We start from the raw sequence: 27,948 nt of genomic DNA on the forward strand, positions 1-27,948 counted from the left end.
AGGGGCTGTGGGTCGGAGAACCGGGGCTCCCCGGGCCTCGGGGCCCTGCGGACGGAGCGGCGGCGCCCGCCGGGGACCCGCGCGCCCTAGCCGGCCGCGGCGCGCGCGCTGAGTCTGCGTGGGCTCGGGCGCGGGTTGCTTGGCAGGCGCTCGCGGGAAGCGCGCCTCTCGTGGGCCCCCTCTTTGTTGGGGTGCGGCGGGGGAGCCTGGGTGCCCCCTGGGCGTCCCCTGGGCCGCCCGGACCGGCAGCTTCTGCGCAGCGCGGGGGAAACGCTCGGAAAAGGCGGGATCCCGGGAGTGGAGACTTCGCTCTTGCACCCGGGCCGACTGGCCGGCATCCGGATCCAGGCGCGGGGCTTGGGCGCGAAGAGCCTTGGGCGCAGCGCCGCCAGGGGCTCCCTCCTAGAGCCTGGCTGCGCAGGGATTGCGGGGGAGAATCCGCCAAAGATCCCCGAAGTGTGTGTGTGTGTGTGTGTGTGTGTGTGTGTGTGTGAATTTTTCCTTCCCTTTCCCCCCGATGCGCTCGGAATGCGCACTGGCCGGGGGCAGGGAGGGGGCCCGGGAGGCGGAAGCTGGAGGTTTTTATTTTCCTCTTTTAATTGCGAGGAGAGCAGACGGCCTCCCCCAGTCCTTCTAGTCCTGGCGCTCTTGGAGGTGGGGAGGACGCTCCCTCCTCCTGCGCCTCCCGGTGGGCGCAGGGGGCCAGAAAGTTGGATGGAAGGCCGGGTCACGGCAGGCTGGCCGAGCTAGCTGCCCGAGTTGCCTGCCCCCGGAGGTGGGAGCCCTGGGTCCGGAGGCTGGCGGCGCCGCCGGAGGCACGCGCGCGGTCACCTGGAGCCGGTTCTCCGGCGCCGCCCGAGCCCGCCGGGGACGCGGGGAAGCCGGAGACTCGCGCCCCGGGCCGCTCGAGCGCTCGCGCCGGCCCCCGGCCGCCCGCGGACGCTCCTGGCTCACAGCCCCGGGACGTGGGGCGCGGGGGAGCTTGTCCGCAGGGCCGGGAGGCCCCCTCCGGGTCCAGGGCAGGTCGCAGCTCTCCTTTCTCCCGGGCAGCAGTCGGCCCCGCTGGGCCCACTTTGCTCTGCGTCTCCGGGACCGAGGCCAGCTTCCAGCGGTGGGCTGGTCTCCGCGCTCTTCTTGGAGGAGGGAAACAGCCTCGATTATACCGAAAACCCCAGCTTCCCCCCACCCCCCACCCTCCCCTGGGCTGGAGTGGAAGTTGGGAGGCCAAGGAAAGAGTTCGCGGTCGCTGCGCGCGTGGGGAGAAGCGCTGGCCGGCGCCTTAGTTTTTCCTCGCTCCCCGTAGCCCTCTCCGCCGGCCTTTGTTGCTTTGGCACCGGAGGGCTTCCCCCGCCTGGAGGAAGGTCCTCTCCGCTGCAGACAGGGAGATCTCCCTACTAGCGGTCCACCGGCTGAAAAACGGGGAGAGAGTACCCCCCCACACACACACCCCCCTGCTGTCCCAGGAAAGACAGTCACACCCAGGTAGCCCCAGACCTGACAGCAGCGTCTGGCCCAAGTGGAGACATCTCTCAAAGTTTGGCTTTAAAAAAACACATCTCCTGCAGATGGGTGATGGGATGGGAAACTCATTTTTTCTCTGACATGCCACTTACCACTATTAGGAAAAAAGACAAGAGAACCATCCTGCCAGAGGAGATGCCTTTTATTAAAGCTGACAAGACAAATAGGGCGAGCTTTCCAGTTGTGATGGTGTTAAAAGCAAGTCTCATTATGTTGGTTGGTTTTATTCCCCTTTGGGCTTTATTAGACAGCATATTCGAAAGAGAGGAATTTATATTTTAAACTTTAGTGCCTTATTAAATAAAACAGCAGTGAAATTGGTTCGTTGAATTTGGGACATTTTGCTCTTGCTTGTCTTTTCTTTTCCCCACCCCAAACTTCACAGGGTTATCTTTTTTTTCCTCATGGTATTCATTTATTGGAATACTTGGGAGTTCCACTCGTCCTGGAAGCATCAGCAACGTCCCCAGTCTACCCCTCCTTCTTAACCTGTCAAGCTAGTCTGAGTTAGTTTGAGGACATTTTATCTTAGGTTATCTCTGTTTTATGCTTTTGATACTGTTGTTTGGTTTGAGATTAGCACATTGATTTTTGTCACAGGTCATGTTTTTTAATAGATCTGCCCTGCCTGCGGAAAACTCTCTTGTTCAGGATGCCATGGTGTCTTTGAAGCTGCCCAAAGTTAATCTGTAGAATTTTAAAATACCAAGAGTATTCTCCGAGTCAGTGTTCTAATTTGAAGCTTGTGGAAATACTGTTTATTTCATCATTATCAATTTGATAATGTTTAAAAGGAAGAATGATGTACCCCCACCCAAGAGATTCAACTGTAATTTTAGTATTCTTAGAGATTTGTGACTGTGTTTCTCTTTATGTGTTACTGCAGTAAAACTTTTAAAAAGTAATATTTTAATGCTAGGTACCGGTAGGCAGATTTATCTTAGAAATGTTGGTGCTTTTTTGATGAATTAAGAAAAGTCAGCTTGGATGTAATTTAAAAGGAGCCAAATGCAAACTAAGTAATTTAGAAACAAACAGCTTATCACAGAAGATAGTGAAAAACGAGTTTAGAAAATTTGAAGAGGTCTACTAATTTAAATTTTTTGTTTTACATTTTCTTTTTATCTATTGTTTTTATGTAAAGTAAGCTAGCCTTGCGTTTTGATTTTACATGAATCATGTCTTTTAAGATTTTACTAAATGAATAATATTATCAGAAGACTTCAGTCTTGTGGAAAAAAGTAGAGAACTTTAATTGCAACTTAAACAGACTTAAGAGATTTTTATCCTGGAAGAAAAGTTAAGTGGGCACATTAAGATGGTAACAAGTGGATATTATGGCAAAATGAAGTAAATGAAGTATTTTAGCTTATACCTATGGACTTCAGTTTGAAAGTAAGTTTAGAATGAAATTAAAGTTAAGTATTATATCTTGATCACAAGGTTTAAATATCTTACATGTAACTTGTGCAGTCATAGTTTATGTGCTGTGTTGGGTTTCACTATTGAGAACTTTGATAACAGAAGTACATCCATAGATCTAAGTTCACAGAGAAAAAAAAAAAGAAAGGACAATTTATTTGTTGTCGGATAGTTTTACTCTTAGACTCGGTCTTCCCAGGTATTCACTTCTGGGAAATAAAGGTTCACTTTTTAAATGCTAATAACTTCTTAAATTTCCAGTGTTTATTGGGTGGTGGGCAACACTGATTTTATGTGTTGACTCGCTACAGATCTCTAAAATAGCAACTGGGACCTATCAATCTGGGCAGAAATATATGATCAGATTTTTGTAAGTGCATCTTTTATATTTTAAACATTTGAAGAGTTGTATGAGTTTCACCTAAATAGTAAGAGTGATATTAAGATCCATTCAATGTTATGCTCTATTCTGAACTGGCCTGTTAGAGTTTGAGTAATTAAGAACCAAGTCAAGGAGAATATAGCTATTTGTCCTTAATTTAATAATGTAAAATGCTTTTAAGTAACTTTTAAAAAAGTTTTTCAGCAATAGAACTTTCTTTATATTCTCCCCTAGTAGCTACGCTAATAACCGTAGAGATGGCTTAGTATTAAGAATATGCCTCTTAATCTGAAACATGCTATAAACAGTTTGATTCTTTCAAAGAAAATATTCAAACTGTGTCTACTGAAAAATTCTTGGATTCATTTGCCCATTTACCAAAATGATGCTGGGATAATTAAACCTATCTCCTACTGGTTTGCATTAATTGATGGAATGGTAAAATAATACAATGTGAAATATAACCATACTTCAAAAGTACTGATTCTCTTCACTTAGTTCTTTGCTTCTGTTAAGGTTTGAGAATCACCAATTTAAAATGTTATTCTCTTATGGGAAAAGATATCTCTATAGTTCATCTGGGATTTTATAAATTTCAACCTAATGGTATGTTTTCTTTGGACTTGTAAATTAAACATTTCATGTTAGAGTAGCAGGTAATTGACACCATTTAGTTTTGCTAACATGTAATCTTGAGTTGTGAAAGTGATAGGAATTCTAGATGAACACTTGGGAATCTTTCAGGCAGTGTGTATGTGACTAAGCTGAGAGATGTAGTAACATTTTCCCCTAATCATAGCCCTTGCATATTATTTTCTCTTTCAGAATTCACTTGTTTCATTTTAACAAGTCCAAGCTCTCAGTGTCATATATATATACACCGTTATACCAATACTGTGCCTTTTTCACTGACAAACAAATATCAGTACGGTCTAAATGTAAGAATCTGTTTTGAGGGAATATGGAAAGTTGATCTTGGTTTTGAAAGACCCTATCACCAACCTTAATAACTCTAGTTTTAGAATTTTAAATCTTTTAAATAGTGTTTCATATATTAGAAACAAAAGTTCTTCAAGTAAAAGACATTACTTAAGAGTCTTTTAACTTTATTAACGCCGAACCTCAGTGTAACATTTTATTAGATACAGTGGGGTAATTTTGTTATTTTGGTGTTTATATCAGAGTTTTATAACCATCTGCTTTAAAAATAAAGCCTGTGTGATGGAAATTTTTATCCTGTATTTTCACCCTTATCCATTTGTAGGAAACGTGAAGTGACTTTCCCCGCCTCTTACCCTTTCTTTATCTAGAATTTTGTCGAAGAAAAGTGTGCTGCTTATTTTGGGCCAGTGTTCCAGAGAATTTTGAAAGCAAAACAAGCCATTGGGATGTTCGGTTCCACTGATTTTATGCATTGTGTTCTGTATTAGTAGTAAGCCATCAGAAACAGTCAACTGTCTTTTCCTTAAGAGACTGGAACATCAGTGCTGTTTGAGGCACACTTGATGTACAGTCTAGTTTGGCGTTTCCAGTGTGAGACCGAGGTCAATAAACTTTTCATGATGAAAAGAATCAGAGAGAGCCTTCAGTCAGTCGTTACTCCCCTTTCGTTGATTTCAGCCGTGTTAGCTAAGCCATTGGCTCACCAAAGGAGCATCTCGTCGCCATGTGTGTTCTGGCTGATAATCAAGAGTTGTAGAGGCCTCCCCATTTGAAGGCTGAGGATCACATTTGGAGGGAACATTTAGTTATCTGGGGGCAAATTAACCTTGTGAATTTCTTGCCATTTAATCTTGTGAGATGCCTTCTGTCCAGTGGCCTGATTTCCTGTAGGATGGGACAGATAAAGATGAGCGTCTCCTTTTTCTCCTCTGTTGCTATGAACCAACCAAGCTACCAGCTTCATGCTGGGCCAAGAAAATGAATGAATACAATTAGTCCTTCAGGAGTCCTGGCCTTTGCAAGCTTAGAAGTATATGCCCAAAGAGTGTACCTTTGAGAAAGAGAAAACATTGAAATGGAAAATGAACAAAACATAGGAAGATGTTAAGAAGAGAATTTTCTGTGAGCATTTGGTTCATTGTTTAATATTTTTTTTTGTCCAATATAAATAATTTGATTAATAATTTTTTTTTAAGATGCGCCTTAGCCCTCTTCATTTTCTTTGTGTGTGTGGGTTTTGAATAACTTCAGGCAGTAATGAGAACTTAAAAAGCTGTGATATTTTATTTTAGATAATGAATCGGTCTTATGTTCACTGAGGCCATATAATCCATTTTCTTTTCAGAAACAGTATGCAGACTGTTAAAGTGGCAGGTCTGATTAGGATGTTGAAAAGGAAACGTGTGTATCATAAGTACAGCGAGGAAGGCCTGGCCTCCTACCAGGGTGCTCAGTCAGGGACTAGTCTTCCAAACCGAGAAAAAATTGCCTTCTGATCATTTGTGACGGATAACACCTTCATATTCAGGTGTAAAACCTCAAAGAGGAGTATGAGAAATGAGATGTTAATATTCGCTTTAGTAATTTGTCTTATGATGGTGGTCTTAGCGAAACATCAATAAATTGCTGTCTCTTTTAAGGGCCTGATTTATATTATTAAATTTATATTTTCTTCTGCTTCTCAGCCTAGACCCCGAGCTGTTTGGTAGAAAAGTTTCCTGTGATTAATTTGAACTTCCAGTGTTTCTGAATGGAATATTACTCACTACCATGAGATTGGTTTCCCCTGAAATTTGCCTACATTCATGTTTACAGAGTTGTCAGTTACAAACCAGGCAGCACAATGGCATAGAAGCACTCAGTTTAGAATTAGGAAGTAATGCTGCGGGGTTTTCTGTATTACAACTATTATGCCTAGTTTTTAGCATAAACAAAGAAGTTCCTTATATTTTACTATTCTTGATAATCTATACTCCTGATTGTACTCGGAGGGATTTATTGCCAACTACTGAAATCCCTATACTATTTTCTAATCTGAAATCCATGTAGATGGAAACTTGACTTTGAGGTTTTTGAATACAGTATTCAAGCAGGGAGTCACAGATTTCAATAAAACCATTATTTTAAAACAGTGAAAACTTCTCCTTGAGTTAGCCAGTTGCTGAGAGACCGTGGAGTACCACAGTGAAGGTTAGCTCAGCTTTCATTCAGGTAGAATTCTATCATTTTCAATAAGGAAAAATAAACCTTTGTCATCTCGAGAAACATCCTTCATGCAATTGACAGTTGACAGGTTGAAGAAAATGTTACTGTCAGGCCTTATTTTCCCCTCAAGTGAGAAATAAAAATAGTTTTGAGTGATTTTTTTCAGAAAAAAAAAATCTATTTTAAATTATTTCAAAATGGAGGGGAAATGTTTTCAGCTTTTACATATATGTCATAGAATTAATCTGCCATTTGCTTCAGGGAAGGTCATCAAAGTGCTGTTCCCAGAGGTTATCTCACAGCTTAGTTCCTAGGGTATTAACTTGAAAAAGCCAAATTCAGCTGATTTGTTTGTGACAGGGTATCACCGAGCATTTTCTGATGGAGTTCTGTAAAAGATGTAAGAGACCAATATTATTCCTGTTACTACTTGTCAAGTGACCTGATTCTCAGAACTGGGGATCGCGGTTCTGGTGTGAAGGACGGGCGGGAATTTGGGTTTTGTTGCAGCTCTGTGTATATGCATCGGACCTTCAGGTTATTAGCACACTAAGAGCAGACCTTTTTTAAAAAAAATGGCTTTGCTATTAATACTTTTCAGTCACTGCCCAGCCTAATCTGTAAGTTTCCATGTGGAAGTGCATGAATATATGCTTGGAGATGAGAAAAAACATATACCGAAGTTCTTGTTTCTCGATTTAGAAAAAGCTAGGTTTTTGGCTTTCAGTTAAATCAGCGTTTCTTTTCTTTCCCCCAGAAGCAGCCATCTTGTTTTAAGACCGACTTTATTTCTTTCATGAAAATGGTCCGGAAATGAATATGGACGATAGGAAAGGGCTAAACCACTTTATAGTCGTCTTGAGCAGGGATCCCCCTTGAAAGCTCTGTCTTATCTGTGAGCGCACTGAAAATGCTATCTTCTCGAATTTAGTTGTCAAAAATGGATATTTTAACTTAGTAATGATATGTTTTAAACCCAGGCATATTATAGTTTCATGTTAAGTATTGGGCTGTGCCATATTTACATACGTATTTTTCTCTTGAAACTTACAATTTCTCAGTCATCTATTAATATCTCCTATTATCACCGCCCCCCCATCCTGATGTCCTTTTTCTCACTGTACTAAGTAGTCTCTTAAATTTGTTGATTGATATATATTTTTTCCCCCAAATTGCTCAGCAGTCCTAAGAATCTTTTTCTAGTACATGGTACTGATAAAAACATAGGTACCTCCAAAAAGAAGCATTTGGGGTGCTTTAAGAAGCGTTATACGAAACCAGAGCCTTTCCGCTCCCTGCAACATAGGCTTTCACAGTCTCATGACTAAACCGTTCCTGTGGGTTCTTACAGACAGTTATTTTGGAAGTAAATTCATATTTGTTATTAAAAATAATGTGAGTGCCCTGAGACTGTTGTATTTTCCACCATGTTTTAAATTTCTGGATGCATTTGGAGGAACATGTGGCCTAGTAAACTTTACCAAAAATTTATATTACGCTTCTTGCTACTGCATCTGTTTGATGATGTCTGGGAACGTTGTTCCCATGCACTGCAGTAAAAACAGAAATTCTTAAGAAGAATTTCAAAGTACCCTGCCTCAGCTAGTCTGATTAAGCTGGGCACAGATTGAGTACTGCTGATGTCACAGATGGTTTCAGTTCATTAGAAGTAGGATTTGTGGTGGTTGCAGGGGCAGTGTGAAGGCGATGCATAAAGTAAATGTTTTGGGATAAGACGTGCATCTCATGGACTTCTCGTTACAGTCCAGGTGTGAGTTAACAGCTTCTCTTACCAAAACCCTTTCCTCCACTATCCATCATCTGTTGTTCTTTGGCTGATGGAGAAGGCTACAATAACCAAGTTGTTCAAAGTGACCTTTTTGTTTGAAATGAACTAGCAAATTACTTTTGTTTTCCCTTCCTGCCTCTAAGGTGTCAGAATGTCCATTCTGGTTTCAGTAGTGATTTATTTATGCATGTAGAAACTGTAATGAACAATTAGCTCTTGCCTCTGAACTATGAAAGCACATGTTGTAAGAGTAAATGGAAGCATCTTCTCCTGTCCAAAATGCCATTTTGCGGTTTTGAGGCGGTCGTGGCTTATTTTGGTGGAATAATTGTAGTGCTGATTGTGGTCTAGATGTTGATGGTGGTGGGCGTGATGTGAAGTTTTGTGGTTCACAGGTGCCAGCGGAAAATATGGCTTTGTCACATTCCCCCAACTTTAATAATAGATAGGGGACTTGACCTTTTGGTGAGGTTTTCTTTAATAGTATTTCATTTTATGGAGTCAAATGGGGATTAGGGAGGAAAGGAAAAATAAGTCTAGATATGGGGAAGTCATCTTTTGTGTTCAACAATTAGGTTAAACAAAGTGGGGGCAAATGAGCCTGGTTCCCCTGCTGTTGTTTCGGGGCCAGAAAATACAGGCAGATGTCGGCATGTAGACGCGGTGACCTCTGACCCACACAGCACGACCGCTGCCCTGGCTCACGAGTGTCCCCAGCGAGCATCCCGCCTCCGCAGCAGCCCCCTTTTGAAGTGACTGACACTTGAGATGGAGAACCTGAAGGGGATTCCGTAGCTATTTGCAGCTCTCCCAAATCTAAGCCTGCTAGCTTCAGTTTTAACTTCCTCACCTTCCCTTTGATGAACCACGTTTCTTTGTGTGGCTTAGACAGCGCTTCTGCGACTTCCAGAAGGGACCTGTGGCCCCGTAGTCCCCATCAGTCTTTTCCTCCCAAGAAATTTATTCATCGGGTTGGGATAGCGGAGGAGGCTCAGATGTATGGTTCCGCCGCACCAAGCGTGTGCCTGCTTTATTTAGCTAATATGTTTTTCTTTTTTTTTTTCTAAGACAGGTGAAAGCAGTGATTTTGTTGCAGGCCTTTTCTTGTAGCTTCTGCTTTGCAATCTTGCCCATAACCCCTGGGTTCAGACAGACCATTAACCTTTCAGATACTGTGGCATTCAGAATTTTCTTCATATATTTGTTTACTGTTACTGCTTCAGGAAACTTTTATGCCTATTTCGGTAGTTTTCTGGCAGGGGCTCTGTGTATTAAAATCTAGTGACCCAGCAGTAAATGGGGTACAGTTCAGAGAGTGGGGCTCCTGACGGGGTTTTGTGTCAAACCAGAGAAAATAATAGGGAAGTGAAAGCTGCCAAAATGTGTCTCCCAATTACTAATTAATCAGGCGAGAAAGGACCTCAGTGACGGAGCTGGTGTCTGCCATGACAGCAAAGAAAGGGACGCCTGGTTTTAAACACTGGATAAAGCAAACTGAAGTAAGCCTCAGGGGGCACAGCACCCAGAGAGTTGATATCACAAGTGTTCATCTTTTTACGTCCATGTGAAAACCCAAATTGAAACTGAATCATTGTAGTTCACTGATAGTATCAAGACAGGAAGCTATTCTTTATGCATTTTGCTTATTAATAAGCAATGTCTTTATTCTTATAAATATTTTAGTATGGATTTAATAGTATTCTTAGTTTTAGTATTGATGTAGCATTGTATACATACTTTATCCTCGATAGAGACTCGGGGGGAAACATTAAAAATTTCTTTTTTTAATCATATGCCTGTCATCCATATTTTAAGCATTGCTGTAATTGAAGAACAAAATTCTCCCCTCCCCTGGAAATAAATGTGTTTGCTGTCTCAGAGTTGCTAGTCTCCTCTACCTGTGTTCCAACTATGGTTGCCGGACCCATAATTAAATGCCTTTTACTAGTGTATTTTTTCCATAGCATTTACCACCTAAAAAGAAGAGGGTCTCGTGTGGAACTATAGCTGTCAGGGGAACAATGAAGCTAATTCCACACTCTGTTGTCACCATTGTCGACTATACTCGGGGGACACCAGCAACGTGCTGGGGTGTGGGTGTGTATGTATACAGGGCATTTCATGTGAGTATACACTCATGGGGTCACGCATACCTGATGGCGTAACCTAAAACTCTGGGATCCCTGAAGCAAAAAAAAAAAAAAAAAAGTATAAAGACAGTCTAATTCAGTTAATTAAATAGAAACAAAGCGATTCTTGATTGGGAAGAGGGCTCCCACTTTAGTATTTGTTCTTGAAAACCTGACCTGGGAGAGTCAGCAATACTTACTGCTCTGGATGTCTCCTTATTTTGAGTATCATTTTGGAATGGTCCTGTTATCATACATCTGTGCCCATTATTTACTGGGTAACTATCTCTTTCACACATTGCTATTTCTTAGCTCTAGAGTTTGGTGTTGGTATCTGGTTGTTTGAGGACTGATCGCTTTGTTTATTATGTATATCTCTCTGTTCCTGTATTTCTCCTTTGATGGCTTTGGCCCATTTCACTCTTCAGTAGGTGGATTTGGGAAAGAAAATAAAAAAAAAAAAAAGATATCTCTGAGATGTAGAGGAGTTCTGGTGTGAGATTTGGTAAGAAGAGACTTTGTGGCTATTGAATAACTTGAGGTTTGGAATCAGTTTTGAATTTCAATCATCCATGCCATTCCTGTTCTGTGGTACCACATAGAATCAGGACTTGGCCCTAAATAATATTTTCCATTACTACTTTAATTTCTTGGGTGAGTTCTCCTTACTGTATTTAAAACCAGAACCAAATGGGTAAATGCAGGAATTATATGTTGATTTAAACTGAGTTTTCCGAAGTTTTCACGTTAAAGGAATATTATAAAGATCAATATCTAACGGTAGTAATATATTTCTGTACTGGATATCTAAAAGCTACAATTGGTAAAACATTGAGTGATACCTGCAGACAGTGGGAGGCATGCAGTGGATTCAGAGGTGGGTGAGGCAACATCTGTGCCCTTAAGGACCTTGCAATTTTGTGTACATTAAGAACTGTATACACACGATCACAGTGCAGAGAGGAAGACACTGTTCTCATCACATGTGTGATCTTCACCTCTGGATTTATTCAGCAAACATTTATTGAGTGTCCTCCGTGGGTCGGGTGTAGCTCTTGGTGCTGAGGACAGCGCAGTAAACAACACAGAAGCAGCACCCATACCATCCTGAAGCAGCACAGAAGCAGCACCCATACCATCCTGAAGCAGCCAGTTTCCAATTTCTAGATCACTGCTTTTCATACTCCGATGCGCACACAAGTCCTCTGAGAATTTTCTTGAAATATAGAATTTAATGCGGTAGATCTGGGGTGGGGCCTGTCTGCATCTGTAGTGAACTCTCTGATACTGATTCTGCTGACCCAGGAACCACAGTTTGAGCAGCCAGCTTCTAGATAAATCAGCAGGGAGAGAGATCACTTCTGGTTCCTCACCAAGGGCTCCTGGTTGTTCTCGCCCTGAACTGCCTGTGTGGTTCTGCAGTTTCTCAAGGGGCTCAGTGTTTGCAGGAGTGCAGGTTATTTGTCTTAAGACCCTGTGGTTGTCTTTATGTCTTGCGACTTTACCCCCAGGTCTCGGACAAACAAAATAGATTTTTACATTGAGGTTTATGCATCGTTAAAATGCACCACTAACAAAAGTAACCGGCCAGGTATTTGGATGGAAGTCTTGCTCTCTATAGACAAATCTTCTGGAGTGAAAAAATTGTTTTGGTCCAAAAAGTTTAAGGAGGATCCTGTCATAAATGTCTCAATATATTTGCAAACCTTCCCCAGAGATATTTTCTATGGCAATGCCAGAATTACACCTCAGAAACAGATTTTTAAGACTTTCTAAGTGAAATCCATATGGTTAAACGAACCCCAAATGTTCATTTTACATCCAGCCCAGAAGATGACTAACAACTTTTGTGCTTCCTCTGACGGGGTTTCTTGTGGGTGACGTTAGGAGCCTACACTTCTATGGAGATTTGGGGAAAATACCTGTCTGCTCTAAAATGCCATAATTTTAGTGTCCTTAGTGGGAAATCTTTGTTTCTGTAGAGTCTCAGTGGTATAAATACGCTTGTATTTTTTTCATAGCCTGTATATCATTTGCTTTTGCAAAACAATTGTGTGATGCTTGTTTTCACGAATAAAGGGTGAAACTAATTAAATTCAGATTACCCTGCCTGCTTATTTATTGTCGCTCCCTCTCTGGGTGTATAAATACAATATTCCCACTCTCCTAAGTGAACTTGAAAGTCTTTGAAAGCATAAGTAGACTTACTCAACTGATACACCTCTATGCAACGATTATTAAAAGAAAGATGAAACTGTTTGTCTTTAGATCAGCTATATTTGTATGAAAATAAGCCAAAAGAAGGGGAGGATGGTGAGCACTCTTAATTCACACATACTTTCATTTTTTAATAAAAATTTTGCTGATGCCTTTTTATAGTTAATTATCAAGCAGAAGGAAAACTTTTCATTTTCAAATCCTTGGCAAAAATGGACTTAATTATTGTGTAACTTTTGTAAGAACTATGAATATTATTAAGAATAGTAAATCAAGACATGTCTCTTTTGCTTGACTTTTTTGATGTTTATGCTCATTAGGGTGTAAATAAGCATCTGGGGCAATGACTTTGAGGTGACATCCACTTAAGAGTTCCCAGTCTTACGATTCTCATAGATAAATTTGAGAATCTTTCATGACTTTGTGTGAACTTAAGGGTGTCCTAAAAGAGACGTATGCTTAGAAGATTGTTAAATTTAGAAGTAGGATATCTTCATTGATTAATGATGTCATTTGCATATCCCTAAAGGAATGGCTTTGTTCAAACTGGAGTTGACACACCTAAGCTTTGTGGTCATTGCCATGTTTAGATAAAGCAGAAGATGCTCAGTAGTCCTCATTATGGTTTTGCCCCTCCATATTTTAAAAAAGGGAAAATAAATACATTGAATAGGTTTTATTTAACTCATGGCTGTTAACGGTGATTTGTCCTCGTTCACCAAACAGTTTTTATTTAACTCAGGACTATTAACAGTGACTTCTCAGATTAATAGGTTGTAACCGAGTTCTTTGACACATAGATATTTGTACATTTACAGACTACCTTGATGGTATAAAGTAAAAGCATTGAGTTCATGTACCTTTTTGTTTTGAGTTTTATAATAGCAGCTGTTTTGTATAAAACTTCAAGTGGGTTTACGTGTTGACTAGGCTCGGCTCAGAGAGGAAGATGTTAAAAATCCTGTAAGTGATTAGATTTTTAATTGTCTTGGTTAACATTTTAGTTACATTTCAGATCTAGTTAAATTTCAGCCCTGAGTCTAAATACACCATTCCTTTCATAGTGATGAATTTGAACCTCAGTTTCTTCATCCTAACAAATAAATGGGCATGAGAAAATTGTCTCCCTCAGATCTGTGAAAATTTGAAGGAAAATACAGTAGGACTTTAAAAAGGGTTATAAAAATTCAAATAGAGATTGAGGGGGTAACCTCCGTTTGCATTGATGCAACTCTGTAACTCCATATGTTCTTTTAAATTGCATAGAAATATGTTCTTACAAATAATTTATTGTCAAATCATCATGGAAGATTTGACCTTTTAAAAAATCAAGTCGACTTATTTTGTAATACATACCATCCCTGCTAGATACTAGTTATGCATTTACATCAGATTTCTTCTTAAAGGAATTCACGTTTTAGGCTTATCTTGTAATTTCTCTGAGAGTAATAAAGTGTGAAGAGAAGACACTGGAGAGGCCAGTTGGCTGGGGCCTTCTTCCAGAAAGGAATTTTGGATCTCCTTTGTAAAGTTGGTGCTCCCAGCTAATCTCTGCTTCATTGCTTCCTCTTTGACTTCTGAAACCCTAATATTCTGCTTTGGACTTCACAGGTATAATAAGGTATCTCCATCTCAAAGGAGAATTTAATGAATACCGACACCCTTTTGGAGAATGCTTGTATTTCCAATGAGGAGCTTGTTGAAACAAATCAATTCCTGTCTGGGGCTGTTCCTCACGGGCAGCGTGGCTGTCTCTGGGATCCTTGGATTCTTCTGCCTGCTACTTCCAGAAGAACAGGGCTGAGCCTCTTGACGCCTCTGTGCTTAAAAATCTCCTGTTATCGACTGCTTTTAAACTTAGTGCATGCTAATTATACACACATTGTTGTTAGGAGCATAAATAGATCATAACAACATCTAGCTAGGAAAGGAAACAGAATTTGTCAAGGCACACATATTGGAATGCACTGAAACCTTAGTTTCTTTAACACATTACTGTCAAAGGGCCACTTTCCTCTAGAATCGTCTGGTGGTGACTCAAAGCAGGTTTTACTTCATATGCTTATAGTTAGTCAGGAGAATAGCAAGTGTTCCTGTTACTTGTTTTAGAATAGCAATCATATATGATTATTTTATGACAGTTTTCTCCTGATGATATAAACCTCACTTAAGCTCCTCCCCACAATGTAATTCATAAGGGAAATTCTCAGTGATCCTTAAATCACTGTAACCCAGAGATTTTGTGACAACCAAGGGCAGCGCTTGGCCAGTAGCAATAAAATTGACGTGAATATTAGCAATAGCAAAATTATTTGAGAGCCCTGATGACTCCGCATAACTGATTTCCCTTCAAAGTTCAGTGTTTCAATGTTTGGAATTGCTGTGCTCACCAGCTACAGTCTGATTTGTTAACGTTTGTATTGTGTCATACAGAAGTGGGTTTCTTTGGTCCTGCTAAATTGGAAGGTAAGATTTGTCAAGAGAATGAGCTTGCTATGAGTTTATTTCGAGTTTTAAAATTTGCAATTCTAGGTTACCTGGACTCAGTGTCTGATGAATGATTAATGGTTCCAATCTCTCCCGTGTTCTAGGCATCCTTTCTTGGTGATAGAATAGTCAGGAAGTTTAAATTTTGATGACTTACTTATTGACACTCTGTATTATTAAGAAAAATAATTCCTTACAACTCATGTATCAGTTTAAACATATCAGCTAGAGGCTTCATTTCAGCTAGGCTGACTCAGTATTTTCTTTCCATGAGAGCATGTTGATTGATCAAATTGAGTGTATAGCAATCCAGTAATTCCTTAAGATGTTGAAATGATTGGATTGAGTTGCATTTAAATTATTTAGCTTTTATTAATATGGTAAGTAATGTAGTAAAGATTAGAGCTGAACATATTTCAGTGCATTTGGTGAATTTAAATAAACATGATGGAAGAAGCCTATCCTGATAACCTAACCTCTTACCTCATATAATTTGAGGAGGAGTATTTTGAATTCTCTTCATTCTGTCTGTGAAATGCCAAATTACGTCAATGTATTTTACATGTCTAAAATATAGACAATAGTGACCTGCCTTTTATTATTAGGTTGCCATAAACTTGAATTTTAGCGTTTGGACAGTTGCAAATTGTCTTCAATTTCTCTCCTGTTGAACTTTTCAGATCATCTGACTGTCCTTATAGAAATATTATAAAATGTGAATGGCATGTATAGTTAGGTCTTTAAGCACAAACAGTGACGTCTACTTACTGATTTAAATGCATAATGAGCATCATAATTGGTTATAGCCAACAACTATGAATTTCTTGCCTCAGATATCTAACTGAAATCTCAGGTAATTTTTTATGGTTGTAATCATTATAGTAAAAACTTCCCAACTGTAACTTCAGGTTAGTTTTCTGACAGTTGACTCCTTGGAAAAAAAAATAAACCAACTGGGCAAATATAAAAATATTTACAGTTCATTTTATTTTTTAATAAAAAGAGTATCTCTATATTTACACCAACAGAAGGCTACGTAAACTTATGGAAAGACTCCATTGATCCCAGTATAGTATTAGAACTACCACCTTCCCCATCCCACCTGCCATCCCTTGGTATGGGACTGTCACTGGCGGGAAGAGAGTGTTTGTGACTTTTCTTTCCCCAGGTCCTCTCTTCAAAGCCAAAGATTTGCCTTCTGAATGCTGCCAAGCCTCAGACACGCGTAGTAGTCTTTACCATAGCTAACTCTGAACTCTGGGTGTTTGGTGATCTGAGTTTCCTTTTAGGACGCACTTGAATTGGTGGTATACCTGGCATCCAGTTCGGGAGTCAGCCAAGGAGTTTGGAGGAACCTCCCCTAGGGCCCTTGCGGGCAGAGAAGGCAACCTTTGGCAAGCTCAGGGTGCCTGATCCCATCAGGGCCCTGCTGGCAAGACGTGCAAGGGGTCACACTAAGTGGATTTGCACCACGGCCCAAGGTGGAGCGTGAAGACTGCAGTCTTCAGTGTCCGAAGATGGTTGGTTCTTCTTGGTAGAAACTGCTCATTCGGGTCGAAAGTCTAACCTGTTTGGTTGAATGGCCTCCCTTCCTTTCTCTGAGAAAGTGGTTTGGACAGTAATCTACTTAATCTAGCTCGACAACCCTCTTCCCGCTGGTTAAAATAAAATCTAGAAAACTCGGTGGGTTCTGCTTGGAAGGAGCTTCAAAACAGCGGCTGCAAACTGCGGTCCCTGCCGACCGGGTCCGGGGCTGGCCGGACCGCTCAAAGCCGCCTGTGGTCCCGCTTGGGCAGCACCCAGAGCCGGCCCGGGTCTGCGTGTTAGGAGAAGAGAAGGGCCGCGGGGGGACCACCAGGGCCGGAGCTGGACTCGGACAGGCGCCCGTGTGGGGAGAGGCCGGCGGCCTCCACAGCCAGCAGGAGCCGAGGTCGGCTCCAGAGACGCGGGGAGACCCGCAGAGGAGCGCGAAGATGCGGAGCTCTGGGTCCTGGCGGTCCCGCGATGCTGTGTTCTCACGGGCACCGCAAAGGGAGCCTTATTGCTGGAGAGGAGCGAGAGATGGGGGAGAAACCTGGATTCCAGGCTGATCCTCCTCCCTCGCGGGTACCTGTCCTGATGACTCTGTCAGGCTTTGCAGCTTCAGCTGTCATGTCAGATTCACACTCTCTCGGGTCTCCTAAGTGCTTCAGCTTCCCCCAGGTATCGGATGGGCCAGCGACAACCATATGCCATCTGAAGTGCCAGTTCTGAAGTTCTGAAGAGGCGATGTCCTTATTACAAGAAACATTTCAACTTTTTTTGGAAAGAAAATTAAATCGTTGAAATGTGGAACAGATTCCCTTGTTTCAAAAGTGGAGTACTTTGACTGAAAACTGTATTTTTTTTTTTTTTTTTTTTTTTACCATTCAATTCAAGAACCCAAACAAACAGCTGGCTGACTTATGTTTTAGTGAAAACCATCCTGGTACATTTACTAACTGGAAAAGTAAACATCCTTAAAATGAAATTCTCATGTGTCCTGACTGCTAAGCGATTTTTAATAAAGACACAGTGAAACCAAGAGCATGTCTGGACGGCCTTTCACTTTGACCGATACTGTAAACGTCCCTGCATCTTAAATGCGTGTCCTTCTGTGACATGTGATGCGAACACACCAGGGCTAAAGACCACATGCAGGCACATACCAACACAATTAGAAAATGCACTAATTGTCAAGGCAGTGATCAGAATGTGCTGCTTCACTCAGGCTCATAAGGAGCAACTAACAAATGATGTCACAACAAAGCCTGGAATGCTATGAACAGAGAGAAAGCACATCTGTTCAGGGTATCAGGAACTGCTTCCTGGAAGAGGAATACAGTAGTGTAGGCTTTGGACGATGGGTATGATCTTCATAGAGATGGAGACAAGCAGGAGAAGACCATTCCAGGGAGTCACAGCAAGAGGAGTGAAGACTTGCTGGCGGTAGCTTTGGAGGTGGATTTGGGGGCCATACAGAAAGTAGTTCATTCTGAGTCAATGAGATCCAGTGCAAGATTGGAAGCTTGGGCTGCAGTGGATTAGCCACGTTGCAGGGTGTCACTGAGAAGCTTCTCATATTGAGGGGAGGGTCATTATGATGGATTATTCTTTATAATGGGTGAGCTAGCAGAGTGCTCATATGCGTTATCATTGTTCTGCACCATTGTGTATCTCAGCTGCTGTTTAATTGACTTGCAAATATAACCGGTACTGGAAAATTTTGAAGGTCTCAAATTAGGTCTGGTTCATAAGTGGTTAGGTGGTAGGAAGGTAAAAACCGGGGCAGTTTTAGTATTTCCAGATGGCACTGCACGGTGCTCTATCACATATAAATTACTTCTCTGATTTCTAGATTAAGCAGTTGTTTTCAAACTTAATTTTTGCCCCCCCCCCAAAAAACCCATTATTTGCAAAGATCATTAGCAGAAAACTAATATGTAAAAAAAAAAAAAAAGCAGATGCCATCATTCAAACATCAGGCTGCATTTAGAAGAGATTGGCAGCTAGGGCACCCCCTCTTCTGCTCCAGAGAGGCTGTGCAGAGGTTCCCTGGGCTGGTTCTAGGAGTCCCTTTTCAAAACCCCAAGTACAGGTTTATTACTTAGAGGAGTGCGGGATGATTCACCCCTGCCTTTTCAGGCACAGAAGGGGCCCCGTGCCCCTCTGGAGATGGAGGTGTTTCTCCCATGGCTCCCGTTTATCAAGCCCTTACTGTATACCAAGCATGGTGCTTTACGGACTCCTCAGTCATTATCAAGTATTTAATCTGGACAACACCTTCTAAGAAGAAGGCATTATAATGACCCTGTTTTACAGATGAGAAAACTGAGCTTTAAATACTTTGACCTTGGCCAGTTAGGTGGCCCTTAACTGCTTCTTAGCTGGGCTGTGTGGAGTGACACTCCATCTAAGAGAACTCAGTGAAGTATTGAAAGGTGACCTTGAGATAGAAGGTTCCAGGAGGCAAAGGGGATAAGAACATAGAGACTGTATGCTGATATGAAAGGAGGGTTAAAATTGCACACCTATGTTCCCCCTTGTTGAGCGTTTAATGGGCTGAAAGGTTGCAAACTGCAACTGGTTATACCTACAGCAGATAATTAGTACCCCTGGAGGTTAAATGTTTCATGGACTCATTCTTTGGCGCTAATGGTCAGGCTGTGTGTGTTTATATATACACACACAAAATGTGTGTTGTATACGAAGAATACTGGGACTAGTAGGGAATTCACATGCCAGCTAGCTGTTCTCCTATGCATTTGGGTAAGCTTGACTCCAGAGGCCTGGCCAAATATAGTAATATTTTTAAAAGAATTTCAGGAACATTTGTAGAACTCCTAGAATAAAAGCTGGAGTTTAACAATCATATCGTTGGGAAAAGTTCACCTATATTTCATCTAAATTCCTGTACTTTTGGTCAGCTTTGGTTTATATAATAACTATGGATTCACTTAAAATTAAAAAAAAAATACAGCTTCTGCCTCTTTCACTTTCAATACGTTCTGATCAAGAAGCGTGTGTTTTTAACGGTATCGAGAACAGCCTATGAATGCTTGAATTGACTCTATGTTCCTCTGTGTCCCAAACCCCACTCCACACTCCCATCTCTCCCCTTTCCTTGCTTCGTTTCATCATGGGAGTTTTTTGTCCGATAGCTTAACAGCCAGTAAATTATTCCTGATTAGTTTCAAAGACAAAAGTCCCCTGATAGGATGTGGGTGGCTCAGGTTCCCCGCTACTCTCTGGAGAGACAGCATGGGAAGGAAGAAAGAGTTTTCGCACCTTATCCATCGTGGACATCTGCTTTGCAGGCTAACCCAGGTCTGTCAGCTGAAATATGTGCCTGGAAACATGGGGTGATTCATCACCCAGGCAGAACCTTTGTGGCTCTGCAGTGGAAGTTTGTACCCCTTCTTCTACTTTAGTGTATATGAATGACATTGATAAGTAGATAATCCTGAGTTTGTGTATACTATCTACATCTTTGTTTGTGTTCTGTTCCCTGGATGATAAGACTCTTGACGTCAGGGATTGTGGTTTATGTACAGAAACACTACATACAAGAACTGGCCTGGGATGGTTAAAAATCTGAGGCACTTCCTGGGTATAATTCTCAGCTTCTCAACTTAGCAGGTGCTGTGGGCCTGGACAAGTTGCTTAACCTTTCCCTGCTTCACCTACCTCAGCTGTAAATGAGAAGAATAAAGCTATTTATCTGTTAAGACTTATTGTGATTATTAAATGACATGTTACATTAGAACAATGCCTGGCACAGAGTATGTGATTCGTAAATGCTAGCTACTAACAAATACTTCTGCGTGACTTTCTCTATTTTCATTATTATGTACCAAAAAAAAAAAAAAATCTTACACTGGGACAGAGATGTATTAAGGAGATAGCATTGACTGTCTTTGGAGTCAGGGTGCTCTGGGTTCAAATGCTGATTCTTTAACTCTCAGTTTCATATGTGTAAAATAGAGAGTATGTATAATGTGTGATGATTCGGAGGAAAGTAAATGCATTTAAAATACCTGCTGCAAAGTATCCCCTCTGTGAAATCTGCTTATTATCATTATTAATTTAGAGAATTACTCACGTGAGTATTAGCCTATGAGATGAATGGTCTGCCCACAGTTCCTGTCTTCATTTCATTTTCTTGCCTGCCTATGGCCAAATGTTTTGGTAATCTAACTGAACTCATGTGTTAATTGAGTGGAAATTCTCCTTTCTGATTTTGTCAGTTTGAAAGATGAAATGTTTGAAAAAAGAAATAAGGCCTGGTGATGTGGATGCCACTTTTATTTTCTCCCAATCCCGTGTTTGGCCTTAAGCAGATCACCAAATGCCCCAGGACTCGTTTTCATCTTGACCACAAGGTGACTGACCGAGGCGATCACCTGTGCTAGAGCATCTGACTCGGAAGATCCGAATGAGTCAGAGCTTTGACACTACTTGACTTTGACCTTGGGCAAGTCACTTAACCTTGGGCGAGTCCAGTTTCCTCATTTGTGAAACCAGAGGATTGTTGTCCTCTGGGAGGTCATTGTCAACTTGATGAATCTTTCCATCTCTTTAACTTCCTTGGTTAAAACATATACTGTATTCCCCCCACCCTTTTAGCTTGTCAGAGCAGAGGAGATAACACATATGTGTCTACAACACGTCTAAACTGAGCGACTGATCTGATCTGAAACTTTTGAAGAAAACACATAGATTTTTTTTTAAACTTTCAAACTTAAAAATTTTTTTTTCTGTGTTACTTCTAAACATGATTTGAAGGATTTATCTGGAAAACTATCCTGAAATTATAGTTAATTGGTAAGAAAAATAATATACAATTTCAGAGCTTTGGGTACATGTTTTATACCAAAACAAGCCAAGCCACCTTCATCCAAGTTAATGAATCCAATCCTGAGATTTAACACGGGGAGACTTTGGCAGAAATGTATCACATTAAATTCTGAATTTAGTTTGGTTCTAAAAAATAGGAAGAGTTTTTAAGAAGTGTTTCAAAAGAAATAGAAGTGCCTGGAGTTAAAAAATATATATTCTTTAGGTTACATCTGTAAGATCTAAATCACAAGTTGATTTACTAAAGTGTTTGGTTTTCTTTTGCTACCCACTGGGAGGAGATATGAAGTAGAAGAGGGGAGACTTTAGAAAATTGGATAAATGTGTAAATACCGGAACAGAGCATATGATTGTCCATTTAAATCTGTATCATAAGTTATATAAATATGACTTTACGGGTTTTTTTGACTCCATAGTCTTCTGAGCTGTTTTTTGCTATATCACATCTAATTTTACATACTTATTTTTACATTATTAGTGAAATATAAATAATGTCATGACAGACTTTATAAAATGAAAAGAATATCTCAAACATTACTTTAGTGGTCAGCAAAAACTGAAGTGGACAAGACATCCTGGAGTTTTAAAATAAATTCCAAGATGCCAGTTCACTCTACAAGGGAGAATGATTCAGCCAGAAAATCAGCTAAAATTTTAAGTGAGTTATGCATTTGCATCAAGATGATGGTAAATGTATAGACAGGTATATACACTATAAGGAGTAATTATGACCCAACACACCTGTCTTACACCTGCCTGGTATTAGACGGGCCTGCTTGCAGAGGAGACAGCGTCTCGTCTCTTGGGTGGCCACGTAAAACTTCAGGGCCTGTTTTGTCAGTAGTGTCTAATCAGATCACTCCTCATCAGTTCCATGGGTAGACTGGACAGGCTTCAGCCCACTTCCTGGGGCAGGGTGGGTTTTCAGGGGACCGGTCACAATCACGGAGCACGAAGGTGGGCCTCATAAAGGTCAGGCCTTGTTCTGTCAAGGAGGTTGGTTACCCACAGCGGGTATGTATTTGCCCGTGTGTTTCTGCATTTAGTGATTTGGTGGACATGAACTTAACATTGTTCATTTCCTTGCTATCTAATCAAAGCCGTCTGACTAAATTTAAAAATCCAAGTTTAACTTTTAGAATCTGTTTTTTTTTTTTCCCCTTTAGCTTGTAATTTTGTAACCTTTCATTGTTGGTTATCAGAATGAGAATTAAAGTAAGTTTATTTTGCTGATTTTTATTTCTAGCTAACAATATAGCTATGTTGTTTAAAAGACCTTCTTAAAATAATAGCTTATCATAATAACAATGCTGATTATGAAACTATGATTTTAAATTATGATTTTTACAAATAGTAATTATTAATCTCTTATAGACACCTGTACCCATGATGAAATTGTGAGAGGCTGAAGAAAGTATAGATATAGTAGCTGTATATTTAGACTGAGTGGTTTGAGTGGCTCATAAGTTTCCAGAATTGCATAAGATAGAAATACATTGGTATTAGTTAATATGCACAACAAATAATTTTATTTAAATCCACACATAAACTTCATTTTATCTGCAAATTATTCCATCGATTGTGTCATCTGCCTTTTGTTTTATATTGTTATCAAAGTGACATCATGACATAGATGCTAGTTGTTTTTTAAAAGTCACAAATTTGTATTGTGGGGCATAGGTATCATTTATATGATACTTTACTTAAACCAGCTCATTAGCAATCTACCATGCATTGATGATAATATTCAAAATTCCTGATTCCATACTAAAATCACTATGTCTGGAGGAACGTGGGGAACTGATCTCGAATGTGTATACTTTACACAATAAAAAATCCTACACGATAAAGATTTTTCAATAAGATTTTTTCCCCTTTCTGTGGAATCAAGCCTATTCCATCTTAAGCACTGCATTCAGTGGCAGCATCATGGTAGAAACGGGGCCCCAGACCCACCTCCATACTCCCGTAAAAATACTCTGTGTCTTCAGAAGCAGTCTTTTTAACCTTCTCATAGTTTTCACAGCTACGTCTTTCAGAAATGACACACAACAGGAGTAAGTGTAACTATTCCTGTCTCCTCGTTGATGGGGAGACCCAGGAACGCAAGTGGATTTGTGACAGGACCCCCACGTTTAACTAGCGCCTCCCTCTTCCCTTCTGTGTGCCCCGGTAGTAACTGGCTAACCTCACTGAAGACATTAATTACACCAGGTTCACTGTGCTCGCCCTGGCGTCAGTCACATCCGGTTTAATCTTTGTGTTACTGTGGTTGGTGTAGTGCGTGGCACACAGTAGGTGCTTTGTGGAAGGTTTAGTGTGAGAATGATAATGCCATTAAGCGCATAGCACCTGCTTAGATTCTGCTCATCTTTCATTTCATGGAGAAGGAGCCACGTGTTAACAGGTATTGAACTTGATAATTATCAGTCACAGCCACCCCATGATTACTCTTCACAGTGGGAATGTAAACAGATCCTTACTCATTGTTTTTCTCAGCCACATTGTTTGGCCTCAGCCTCTTAGGTATTTGAAGAGATGGATTGATGAGAGCAGAGCAGAGCAGGTGACAGGCTTCGGGCCACAGGGAATGTGTGGGCAAGTGAGTTTGCCTTTCTTTATATAACTGAATCTTCCATATTTACCTGGAGAAAACAGAAGTAGCTAGATGGCTCCTTTGGTTATGGCTTAGGATGGACATTTAACAATGCTTTTTTGGCTCTCTCTCTGTTTTTTAAATATAACAATCTTCAAATCAAAAACTGCATCTTAAAAATGCCAAGCACTTTAAATATTTGCTCTCTGTACAGACTTGATGACTTTAAGTCTATGCGATGTCCGCAAGATATGAGCAAAGTAAAAATAACATTTCCCTGTCCTCAAATCCTTTTGAAGTAGGAGTCAGACAAAAACATTTATTTGCTCTGGTATTTTAGGATAAATTTAATGACAGAACTAGACTAACTGTAAAACTTGATCCAGTATATTGTGGGCCGATTGTTTAAGATGGCACTTAAAAGAGGGTGATATACACACAGAGATTTGATAGAAATAAATTTGGTAATGATGTTTAACATATGAATAGTGTGTGCCTTAATTTAGGGGGACTAAAATATCATGAATGGTAGTATAAATTTAATTTAGTCATCTCTGGATAAAGTACAGGTGAACAATTTGGTGTTTATGTAAGTTAAAAGTGGCTGAGAAAATGCTTCAACTTCTATAAAGCAAGATTTACTTATTTTTCTGTTCCCTTGTTTGAAGCTTGTCACTTAATAGACATTTTATAGTTGTTTTTTTTTTTTTTTTTTTCTGGATGAATTTAACTCACAGCGGAACAGTTGAAAACATTTGCAAGTCATGATGTTATATAATCTGACTTTTTTCCATCTTTAAAAGTAAATCACAGTTTAAAAAAAAATTGTTGAGGAAATTCATTTTTAACTTTTGAGCATCTACTGTGTATTAGGTACTGTCTAGGTAATTAAGGTATTCTTGGATAACAAAGTTAGCAGTTACTCATGAATAAATAACTGAACTTATCCACTTAGTGTGCTTTATAGCAAAAAGTACAAGCTTGTGTTTACATAAGAAATTTGTTTAGATAACATTGCTTTTTCCCTTTAATGAACCTTCCTCTAGAGGCCATGTTTTCTTCATTAATTTGTATTAATAATTTTTGAAATGAAGCAAAATGTTCTCATACTTTCTTTCTAAATGTTTCTTTTTGTCTCCTTTTATTTATAAGTAAGCACTAACCTTTTGGGGAAGGTTACTAGGAGCTAACAAGTAGCAATATAATGTTTGATGAATCTGAGCCAAGGTGACTATTTCTCTCTAATGGAGGATGACAACGACGGATTTAAGAAGTCATCCCCTTATTGTCTCCGGCACAAAAACCTTCCGCTTGCATCTTTCAGCTTGTATCACCACTTCTAAAGGATCCATGGGCAAACTGCTGAATTTTTATTAATCAGCTTAACTTAATGAGATGAAAAGACCTTTTCAAAAGAATGAAGAAGGCAGAGACAGAGACTGAGAACCACTCTAATTCTTTTCCATGAAAAAACCATTTTCCTTCCAGATTTTTTAGGGAAGGCATATTCAGCCCTGTTTCCAGGTAATTCATCTGGCTCTTCTTTCTAATTTTCACACATTTAGGGACTTTCTCTAGCCGTGTGCTGCCTTTATTATTGTTTTTTAAAGAAAGTAGACAGCTCTAAAGAAGAGTTAATGAGAGTTGAGGGAGGGGGAATACCTTTGGGAAGGGAGGCAGGAAGGCTTAAGCTGATAAAACACGACTCTTTTTTTGATGGGGACTCTGTTTGGATAACTTTGCCTTGTCTAAATTCTTCTCTCTCCCCGTCCTTCCTGCTCACCCCTTCCCCTTTCTTTCCCGCCACGTCTTGTCAAGCCTCCTTCATAAACGGTAGCAGCTGGAGACCTTTTAGTGGCATTCAGGGATTACTTCCCTTCAGGGTTTTAATAAGCCCTGATGCTTCAAACACAGTCAAGACGCTTCTGGAGACAATCGCCATTCAGGCTGGGGACCGTGGAAGCTTTCAGGGCCCAGATGGCTGGATCCAGGTGGGACCCTGGGGTCCACGGGGCCCAGCAGGTCCCAGTAGCAGGGAGTCCCCTGGAAGGGCAGACTCGGAAGCAGTCAGGAGAGGGATGGGTCTCTGCAGTCACGAGGGGCTCCGCCCCATGCTTTCTCAGCCTGCCTGACTGCACGCTCCCTTAAATTGTTGGATTTAACTCTGACCAGCCAGGGCTGCCACCACTCAAGTCCCGTGGTCCCAGGCTTATCAGTCCCCATGGGAGATCCACCCCCCCAGTAGTGGGGACCCTGGGGCAAGATGCTGGCCTCATTCGGCAGATCTGCTGAGGTGTTACTTAAAGGCTGAGCCTACTGGAGGGCAGGAGGTTCCGAGTGCCTCAGTGATGGGAGAGACGTGTCTTGAGGCCCTAAAAGCTTTTTTATGTCACCTAGTGATTTATCCCAATCCGCGGCTTTTAAAATTTAGTTCTTAAGGTAACTCAGGCAACCTTTATAGAGGTGGTGCCCTGTGGGTTCTTTGGGTTCATGTAATGTCTGATTTTGTCTTTGTAGGTGGGAAAATTGGGAGGCAAGAGAACATTCTAGATGTCACACAGAGCCAGGTATGACTTTTCCTCTGTGATTTCTGAGATTTCTCGCCCCTTTGCCCTCTCCTGTGCAATTCTGTGTTTAAAGTGATCCCCAGAAGGACTTCTGGAAGATCCCCGTGTGCCAAGGAAAACCATAGCCAACCCCCGTATCCGCTGTTTCCTCCATTTTGCACACCTCTGCTTTCTCTCTCCGTGAGGTCGTGACGTCATGGCGCTCAGGAAGGCAAAAGCACGTGGCGTTAGGGATGTGTGATGTTATCACCGCCCAACTATGGAATGTTCTTTACCAGCCCCAGGGAGGGGAGCTTCCTGTTACAGAGTGTTGGCAATCAGTCCACACTGAGCATTCGCTGGCCTTTTAACACCGTGGTAGACTTTTTCATTAGGTCGATTTCTGGACCCAGGAAGTAAGGTTGGTGATGATTTCACGAAAGCATTAAGTGATAGGGAGAGAAACTGGCTCCAGACATGCCATCTGCTTGGGCCAGGTCAGCTCCGTCTTGTGTCCACTTAACCCACTTCATGACTATTAGATATGCCCTTCTCTGACACTTTCAACTGGGGAAGTGAGTGTGTGGGCACTCGTCTTTGGGGGTTGAGGTTGGGCTCAGTGTGGAGCTGGAATATTAGGAAACAGCTGTTCTTTGCCTGGGTGGACAGTCATTGATTTTTAAATACTCGGGCCTCCTGATGGCTTAAAAACCCATTTGTGCCTCTTTAGATTAAGGTTAATTTTTGTGGTAGTGAGTGCAGATGCAATGAACAGATGCTGCACACTTGCTTTGGCTTTTATACATACTCTATACTTTAAAATGAAATTTAATTAAAAATTAAATGCATCATTAGGTCATAAAAGGAAAATTAAAAAAAAAAATCCCTGATTAGAATGTACTGCCTCAAATAAAACCGTGGTCCCAGTAAGCCCGGGGAGTTGATTTATTAAGAAAGTTCTTAGATAAAAGTGAACTGTCCATTAATGATCCTCCCCATAGTTTATGGTGTACTGTGCTCCTCTATAATAATTTCATGAACCCATTCTAATCATAACCTAACAGTTATCGGGATTGGAAGACGATGTTTATTCGTTTTCTCCAACATAACAAAAATCATAGCTTTCAAATTATGTGTGTGAGCTTTAGCTTATGTCTACATACATTTTATTTATTTGGGCATGGATAGGAATGTATACCAGGCTGCTAAAATTCAGATTCAGAACTGCAAGAGAAGTGACGGTGTGGCTGGCCTCAGTGTGCCCAGCAGGACACCCCCCACCCCCACCCCAGACCAGCCTCTCCTGGGGAAGCAGAAGCACCAAGGTTGTCCGGGAG

At 41.0% G+C, this 27,948-nt stretch overlaps 1 protein-coding gene and 1 long non-coding RNA gene across 3 annotated transcripts in view; both read left to right on the forward strand.

The window, feature by feature from the left end:
- EFNA5 (ephrin A5) overlaps positions 1–27,948 on the forward strand; it is a 288,851-nt gene that overhangs the window by 454 nt on the left and 260,449 nt on the right. The window lies entirely within an intron of this gene.
- Positions 1–27,948, forward strand: part of LOC123334962 — a 74,252-nt gene continuing 46,304 nt past the window's right edge. Inside the window, exon 1 of the long non-coding RNA XR_006553126.2 lies at positions 1–26,632. This is a non-coding gene — a long non-coding RNA (uncharacterized LOC123334962). The remainder of the gene's footprint in view (positions 26,633–27,948) is intronic.

This window comes from Bubalus bubalis, chromosome 9, assembly GCF_019923935.1.
Source record: "Bubalus bubalis isolate 160015118507 breed Murrah chromosome 9, NDDB_SH_1, whole genome shotgun sequence".
Lineage (NCBI taxonomy): Eukaryota > Metazoa > Chordata > Mammalia > Artiodactyla > Bovidae > Bubalus > Bubalus bubalis.